At 40.4% G+C, this 9,478-nt stretch overlaps 1 non-coding gene across 1 annotated transcript; it reads left to right on the forward strand.

Moving 5' to 3' along the window:
* The first annotated feature begins 5,260 nt into the window (after positions 1-5,260).
* On the forward strand, positions 5,261-5,367 carry LOC122644393. The gene has a single exon (XR_006330324.1). It is a non-coding gene; the product is annotated as a small nucleolar RNA R71 (small nucleolar RNA).
* Positions 5,368-9,478: the final 4,111 nt, after the last annotated feature.

Below are 9,478 nucleotides of genomic sequence, written 5' to 3' on the forward strand. Positions count from 1 at the left end.
CCAAACAGGAGCTTGAATGATGGGGACCGTGGTCAATTCCTTCTTCAACCTTTCAAAGCTCTTATGACACTCAGGAGAAAAATCAAATGGATGGTCCTTTGCTAACAAGGTAGTTAGAGGTCTAGCTATCTCACTAAAATCCTTGATGAATCTTCTATAAAAACCTGGATGACCCAGAAAAGATCTAATATCCTTTACACTCTTGGGAGGTGATAAATTAGCAATGAGATCCACCTTGGCTCTATCAACCCGGATCCCGTCTTTGGATATTACATGTCCAAGCACTATGCCCTGTTTTACCATAAAATGACATTTCTCCCAGTTTAAGACTAAGTTATTCTCTTTGCACCTTTGGAGTACCAATGAAAGGTGGTGTAAATAATCAACAAAGGTAGAGCCATGAATGGAAAAATCATCCATAAACACTTCCAGAAAGTGCTCTACTATATCAAAGAAGAGACTCATCATGCATCGCTAGAACGTAGCAGGGGTGTTATAGAGCCCAAAGGGCATATGTTGGTAAGTAAAGGTCCCATAGGGGCATGTGAATGTAGTCTTATGTTGGTCCTCTAGGACAATTGGGATTTGATTATAGTCAGAATAATCATCAAGAAAGTAATAGTATTCATGGCCAGCTAGCCTCTCCAACATCTAGTCAATAAAAGGCAAAGGGAAGTGGTCATTCCAAGTTGTGCGCATTTAACTTTCTATAGTCAATGCACACTCTCCAACTTGTTTGGACACGGGTTGGGATCAACTCATTGTCAGCACTAACAACTACAGTGACACCAGATTTCTTTGGAACTACCTGAACTGTACTCACCCACTGGCTATCAGAAATGGGATAGATGATCTCATGGTCCAAACACTTTAGGACCTCTTTCTTTATTTCCTCTTTCATGATAGGATTGGCCCTCCTTTGGGGTTCCCTAGAAGGTTTGAAACCCTCCATAAGATGGATGTAATGCTGAACTATAGTAGGGTTGATTCCTTTGATATCAGACATGCACCAACCCATGGCTTCCTTATGTTCTTGTAGAAGCTTGATCAACTCTTCTTCTTGACTTGAAGTCGGATTAGAGGCAATAATGACAGGGAGAGTTTGATCTTGTCCTAGGAAGGCATATTTTAGGTTGGAGGGCAACGCTTTCAACTCTAAAGTGGGGGGGGGGGGGCTCAATAATGGAGGGTTTAGGAATGGAGGTGGCTAGGGGTCCAAGGGGCTCCATAGGTAGTTGGATGCTTCAGACCTCTAAAAAGAAGGTATCATCAACACCTTCTAACTCCTCCATATACTCCTAAAATCCCGAATCAAAATCAATCTCAAAGAATGTCTCAATGTCATCAAGGAATCCCTGAAGCATATATACCTCCTCATCAATATTGGGCTGCCTGCCCAACCTAAACACATTAAAGTCCACAGATGTGTTGCCAAAAGACAATTTCATGAGACCATTCCTACAATTGATTAAAGCATTACTGGTAGCAAGGAATGGTCTACCCAAGATGATAGGGATTTGGTCCTTGATGTTTTCAACAGGTTGGGTATCTAAGACAATGAAATCTACAGGGAATACAAATTCCCCAACCTTGAGTAGGACATCCTCCACCATCCCCTTAGGAGTTTTTACTTATTGATTTACAAGCTGAAGAGTGATTTTTGTCAAACCTGCCCTTGACTGGCTGGAATTTTTGACTGAAGGACAAGAACCCCTGATATGGCATCCAAGCACACTGTGGAGTATTTCTCCAGTGATTGAATTTAATGGAGAACCCCGAGGATGTGCTCCTCATATCTGTCAGAAGATGGATTGTTGATCCTTACAGTTGCACTGCCCATAGCATAATGTATTGCTTGGACTCTAGGTATTCTCTCTCCTCTCCATGAATGTGGGTTCCACACCTAAAAATAGGTGCAAAAGGCCCTAGGTGAAGTATAGGTGTAAGGCCCCAACCCTAGGTCAAACCCCTGTGTAAGCCCAAAGTGAAACAGCCTTGTTGTATTCTCTGGGCGATGCACTAGGCGATGTACACATCACCCAGAGACATCGCCCAGAGTGGAAAAATGCAATATTTTAATCTATAGATGTATGGGGACCCCCCATATTAGACATGGGCACCCTCCATAGGTTGAAGGGAGTCTGAGGAACCACCTCATACCCTTGGACCCCTGTGGACCCCATCTGAGTGCCCAGAATGACTGAAAATCAGTCTAAAAATGCATTATCAAAAGGGGCCTAAGCAAGCAAACAGGCCTTAGTGGGGGCTGGTCTATAAATAGAGGACCCTAGCTCAGTTTTAGAAGTTTAATACACTGTTGAAACCGTGGAGAGAAAAAGAAGAGAGAAAAGAGAGAAAGAGAAGGAGAGGAAGAAGAAAGGCAGGGAAAGAAGAAGAGAGAAGGAAGGGAAGCTATCCCTTGTGCATCAGCTCAGTCCTGCAGCCATCCTTGCATATTCCAGGTATGAAATCATACCTTAAATATGCTACTATATTGCTATTACTATTCATCCCTCTAGATCTCTGTGTTTTTGGATGAGTCTTGGTCATGGTTTGCCCAAAACACTAAGGGGCTGCTATGTATGGCTTCAGATCTAACATGCAAACATGTTGCATGGAAGATCTGAGCCTTGAGACATGATTTTGGTTGTTGTTACCTACCTGAGATCAAAATCCATGCATGTGCCAGACTGCACTGCACTATTGCACCAAGTTCAGGTAGTTTGGGCTCAGATCTATGTGCCCTGGCTGCATGCAGTCTAGCCATGTGTTGCAATAGCCCTAGATTACCCTAACAAACATGGAACAACCCTTGCATGCAGCCAAATCCATAGTCTGCAACTGGAGCTCTACTAGGTTACTATACACTGGGCTGTCTGGGCAGCTCCTGGTAGCCAAGAGGTGGGCCTGGGTAAAAATCCATGAAGACCAGTGCAAACTACACCCCATGGGGTCCATGATGACCTAACATGCATGGGGGATTGATCAAGGCACTGTCCGTGGTGCAAAACCTAGGAATTAGAGCCTGTTCACGTTCTAAACAGGCTCTGGGCGATGCATACATCACCCAGAGAATTAAAATGGGTATTTTTGTAGATCTGCTTTAGGGGCTTCCACTATGCTACTGTAGGCAGTATAAGGAGGTGGTAAATGATCAAAATACCCCTCCTCACATCTGTTCATATATATTTGTACCTCGGGTACCCAAGTGGGCCCCGTAGGGCTTGGAAACCCTGCCTATGTTGGTCTTACAGTACTGCTGACTTGGGAGCTGTGTTGTGTGGCTGTTGTGGCCTTGATACATGTACTGTAGGGAGTAAATGACCATTCTGCCCCGAGACCATATTCTTCGGATGATGCACCGGGACTTAGGCCTAAAGCCCAGTGCAAGGCCCAGAGAATTCCAAGTGATGTCCGATTGTACACCAAGTCAAACCAGTGAGCCTAGATCAACCCTAGGACATCCAAAAATAGTTTGGAATATTAAGTGACATAGTTTTATTTATATTAGGGTTTGATCCCGAGCTCAAGGTATACTGCCAGACCGCAGTCGAAACTGAAACAACAGCTGATCTCATAGAACTAGACCCAGGTGAGTGAAATGCTATCGTGTATGTACGTGTAACCTTATTATTATTATGCCGGCAATTGATTCTATAATTAAAATGCTGTGTTACTTAATCAAATTAAATTTCATAATTATTATACATTGTGTGACTATTGATCAACTTTGTTTGAATATATCATGATGATTGTGAATGATAGACTAGATGTCGTAGCCGGCTTGGAAATGAGGCCTGTGGTAGCCCGTAAAATGGGATACGATTGACACCGCCTGACTCATACAATGCCATATAGATATGGGGCTAGAGATTCATCACCCGTGCTACGCAACCTTGCCAACAGGGGTCAAGGTGTTGGATGACTGTGAGGACTACCATAAAACCTTAGGTGAATATGTCGAGAAGCCTCAGCAATATGCTGGGATGCCTCAGGCAAATATGCTGGGAAGCCTCAAGCAACATGCTTGGGAGGCAATAATAGGTGAATTATGGCTATAAGCCAAACAAAGTTGATCCTCGAGCTCCATGCCAGGAAGCACCGAAAAGGTGAATTATGATACTAAGTCGGTTACCTCACAGGACTAATCACAGAGGGCTGGTCGGGCTGACCTTGGAAGAATCATCTTTGGTTTCATCGATCAACTCATCCTGAATTTCTTCAGGTTCCTCAGATGAACCTAGAACTGGAGGCTTAGATTTTACCTCAACTGAAGGATGTCCAACTGGATTGCCAGACGATGAAGATTTTGGGTAAAAATCTCACTGATAATCACAACCACTTTGTAAAGAAGAAATAGCATTACATTGGTTGGAGGGCTCTGGTTGTTATTGTTGACTTTATACATTATTTAGCTGAGGAATAAGGGCTCCTTGTATAGTATGAGTCTGATGTCTAGGATTTGGCTCAGGTTAGCTAGGCAATTTTCCTTTTTCCCTCTCATACAAGATTGTAACAAACTGGGTGAGTTGCTTCTCCACATTATTATGGCTTGTCATGAGAAGGGCCATGCTTTTCTCCATCTCACTTATTCTTGTTGCCTTTCCAATATTGGTAAACCTAAGGGGTTGCTGATAAGGTGCAAGGAGAGGTGGCCTAGCAAAATTCATTTGTGATCCTAGATTAGGACGAGGAAGGAGAGATTGAGGAGCCAAACTTGGGTTTGGTGGTGCAAAATTAGGCCTTTGGGGACCAGGCTAGCCTTGATGGTGGAAGTTGGATGGGCCTACTTGATTCCCTTGGTTCCAGGAGAAATTGGGGTGATTTCTCCATCCTGGATTGTAAGTGTTGCTATATGGATTATTCTGATAAAGAGCACTTATATTTTCAATGTTGGAATTACCCACAAGGGTGTTGGGGCATTCCTCCATAAGATGACCAGGTTTATGGCACCAACTGCACATGGAGACCTGGTTGACTGGGACAGGCTCTTTAGGAAATATGGCTTCCAACCTTTTGATTAGGCTATATAATTTGGCTTCCTTAGCTAGTACACCCTCAATGAGGTAACTCTTAGTGGTCCTTTCAGCTTCTTGGGTGGACTCCCATTCCTTAGTCTTATTAGCCAAGTTGTTCAAAAACATCCAAGCCTTGTTCTCATCTATAAAAGATGTAAATCTAGTGGGAGACAGATTTTAGTAGTTGTTTGGTGTGAAAGCCAATGCCCTCATAAATGATTTGGCAAAGCTGCCACAAGTCAATACCGTGGTGAGGGCATTCTATTAGGAGATCCTTGAACCTTTCCAAAAATCTAGAGAAGGACTCATGTGGTTTTTGCCTAAATTGAAGAATGTCACTCTTGAGTTTATTAGTTTTGTGAAGAGGGAAAAACTTCTTCAAGATTACAATCGTAAATTGATCTCATGTAGCAATGAAATTAGTTGGTGTTAGAAAGGGAAACTTGGTGGGTGAATATTCAATATTCAACCCAATATTAGATTCCTCTAACAATACATATCTTTCCTATTAGACAAAGATTGGATGGGTAGATAATTGAGTCACAATTAGTAACTCAATATATCACACCCATGTGAGCTAATTGTTTGAGTTAAAATAATACCGCAAGCGTATGGGTCAATCGTAGCTACGGGTCGAATACGAGGAGATATATGCCACCCTATTTTACTCACTTTAAAGTAATGCAAAGTGAACCAAATTAAAGTGTTAAATTAAACTAATTAAACTAATAAACTAACGGATCCTAACTCACAAGCATCTAACGAATTAAATTGGCATCCTAACACATATCCATCTAACCTATCAAACTAACGCGGATTGGAAGGGATAAATTGCAGCTAAATACCACAACCACATAAAAAAAATAAAAGAAGAAGAAGGAGAATGAAAAGAGGAAGAGAGAATGAGATAGAAGAGAGGGAGAATGAGTTTAAGAGTTTAGAGAATAAAAACCTGGATGTGCTTGAATACTTGAACAAAAACCTTGCATGGCTTTCTCTTCTAAATCTCCAAGTCTTGTCAACAACTTAGGAACTTAGACTAGAAAGCTTGAAACTAAACTAGAATTATTACAACCATATTGAAGACATAAAATTAAAGCATGAATCAACAGCATTACAACCATGGAATTGAAAGCATGAAATCAAACTAGAACTTAGAAAACCACAAACCAGAAGACGAGAAGAAGAAATTTCACTAATTAATTGAACTAAAAACTAAATTAAAACTAAACTAAAATGAACTTAAAAACTGAACTAGAACTAACTTGTTACAACCCAAAGGACAAGGGGTATTTATAGGGGGAAGGGAGAAGAGAGAAGAGAGAAGAGAGAAGTGGTAGGAGAAATATTCCTTAAGAAAAGAGAATATTCTCTTTTCCTTCCTCCTTTACAATGCCTTGAATCCCAAGAAAAAGAGAAAAAATAGAAAGAGGGAGAAAAGGGAATCCTAACTACATAAACCTTCTATTTTTACAAAAATAACTTTTTAGTTCTAACTTGTGCTTCCTTTTCTTTGTAGATATCTTCTCCAAGCAATGAGATCAATGCATCTTTGACTTTTCAACCTTCCATGGATGAAAGATTATTTTTCAAAAGAAATCTATCCCAAGTAGAATTTCAAAAGTGCCCTTGAAAAGTTGGAGAGAGAGAGCAAGGGTGATGACTAGGATTTCACTCACAATTAATGAAATGTCAAATCTGTCCTTCAAAAAACGTGGAACATGAGATGCTTATATAGGCCTCACTGTTGTATTCCTTATGAAAAATCACCCAAAATAGACCCAAATTTCGTCCAATTTGGAGTTCGAGAGCCCAAGATATCTCAAGTTGAAGTTGGACTGCTCCAGAGCCTTCCAAATGGAATCTTTCGGCTGACAGAAACATAACTTCTGATAATTACGCTAAAGCCCCTGGAATCCGAACTTCTGCTTTACTTTATCCCCAATTGACTATCAATAATTACAAATAAACTCCTACCCACGGAAACGGCTGTAACTTCTTCGTTTCAACTCGGAATCAAGTGCCGTTTGAACCGTTGCGATGCTGACTCGGTGGGCTACGCATTCATACTGTTAACACCTCAAAATTATGCTAAGGGGTCCACTATAATCAGATTCAAATTTGATTGATTGGCATGATTCTTTCAGTGCTCAATCCAAACTTGATTTTCTCGACTCTTGGGCACTTCCGGCTATTCTTAGCATCCTTTGCTCCATTTTCACAAGAATTCACCTAAAACTTGAAAAGCATAAGAAAGCGCCGAAGTAACTCTGTCCAATGTGATAAAAGGTATGCTTTATGCCCTAAGATTTCACACATAAATGTGCTCATCAGATTCCCCCACACTTGAACGTTACTTGTCCTCAAGTAAAGCAAAAGAAAAACTAATCTAGAATGCACAAAATCCTAACTCACTTTTGTAGGAATCACGGTTGCACTTAGCATGTGCAACAAGCCTTTAAACCCCTAGTGGACGAGTTTTGTCTCGTGGGTGTTTCCAGTGAATATACACCCAAAATTCAATTGTAAATGAATGCTACAAATTTTAATCATGGCATAAGTAGGATAGTACACATAATCCCAAAAAATGCTCAACTAAAGATCAAGGAGCCAAAGCTTCCCCCACACTTGAATTTTATCACCCCACATCAATTCAAGTAACTAGCATGCATCAAGTTCAAGGGATCTCCTCATATTTTCTGAACACTACTCACCTTTAAGTAAACCACTCATAATATCAATGGAACCAAAGACTTAGGCTTTGAGTATTTTTGACCACACTTTCTTTTCAGGCATTAAGGCAAAAGCTTTTCTTTCACAACAGTAAACTCTATTTCTGCTCCACTACTGTTCCCTGAATGACATGGTGGAGCATACACCAGACACCCAAATACTTGGTAGCTTTGCATTTTGCATATATCCATTAAGACATTGAGACATTGATGCAAGAATTTTTTTTTTTTTTTTTTTTTGAATTTTCTCCCAAGGAATTTCGATCAAGTCACCCTACTTCATGAGGCATAGTGCCCTGTCTAGTCCCAAGGAATTCCACTTTCTTTTCTGTTTCTTTCTTTTTTCTTTCACCTTTTTATTTTTTCATTCACTTTCACTTTCATGCCTTGCCTTTCCACAAACAAATTGGACTCAACTACTAGCCAAAAGATCAAAGGGTCCATAAAACACATAGAGGAATCTAGCCATCAAATGAAATAATGCTCATATTTTCCAATTCAATCCCTCTCACTGGATACATACCAATTACCGTCCTTGAAAAGGGATTTTTTTTATTATTTCACATGCTAGGACACCTAATTCCCTCTCTCTCTCTCTCTCTCTCTTCGCAATCAAAGAAACGTATGCACAACACCAAACTACCGCCACAATCAAAATTCACCAAATAAGCAAGCTCACACACCCCCCACACTCAATTCATGCAATATCCTCAATAAATGCAAAAAATAAAGAAGAAGGACAAGGGAGGAGATGAAGGGGCTTACCAGATATAATCAAAAAGAGGATCATAAAGAGTCAATAGCTCTACAACAAGTACTTGCGTAAGCAACAGAAATCTCAATCCATAGCCAGTAAATGTAGAAAGAGCTTTAGAACTAGAAAATACGCGACCACGAATTTTAGTAAAGTGAGACATAAGATGGAAGTTAAGCACAACATGATAAACTGCCCACATAGGACAGTGGAAAATGAAGGCAGTGAACAATAATCCATGTAGACAAATCCTCCCATTCCCTCCCATGGTCAATATAAAATGCATGTTATTATTGTAAAAACCAACCAAGAATGGATCGCAGTAAACATCAAAAGGATCATGAATATCAGTAACCTCATCAAGATAATCATAGAAAATGGGAGGTTTACTCAAATCAATCCTAGCAATAAACTATCCGCCCTTTGCATGACTTGGTTTTCCAAATCAGGATCACGATAATATGCTTAGGGAGCATCATGACTAACATTGTCCTCAATGAAATCATCAAACCTAAGAGATTTAGACCAATCAACATATGGGACAGTCATGGGGGAATCAAATATGAAGGGTTGAGGAATGGAGGTGGTATCATCAACACCTTCCAATTACTTCGTACAACCCTGAAATCACAAATCAAAATCAAAAAAGAAAGTCATCATCTGGGAATTCCTGAAGCACATGTACCTCTACATTCATATCAAGCTGCCTGCCTAACCTAAACATATTAAAATCCACAGAGGTATTGCCAAAAGAGAACTTCATAAGACCATTCCTGCAATTGCTTAAGCATTACTGGTAGCAAGGAATGGTCTACCCAAGATAATTGGGATTTGGTCATTGAAGTTGGCAGTAGGTTGGGTATGTAAAACAATAAAATTCATAGGAAAAATAAATTCTCCAACCTTCAACAGGACATCCTCAATCATTCCCTTAGGAACTTTAACCGACCGATCTGCAAGCTGAAGAGTAATTT

Source organism: Telopea speciosissima, chromosome 10 (genome assembly GCF_018873765.1).
Source record: "Telopea speciosissima isolate NSW1024214 ecotype Mountain lineage chromosome 10, Tspe_v1, whole genome shotgun sequence".
NCBI lineage: Eukaryota > Viridiplantae > Streptophyta > Magnoliopsida > Proteales > Proteaceae > Telopea > Telopea speciosissima.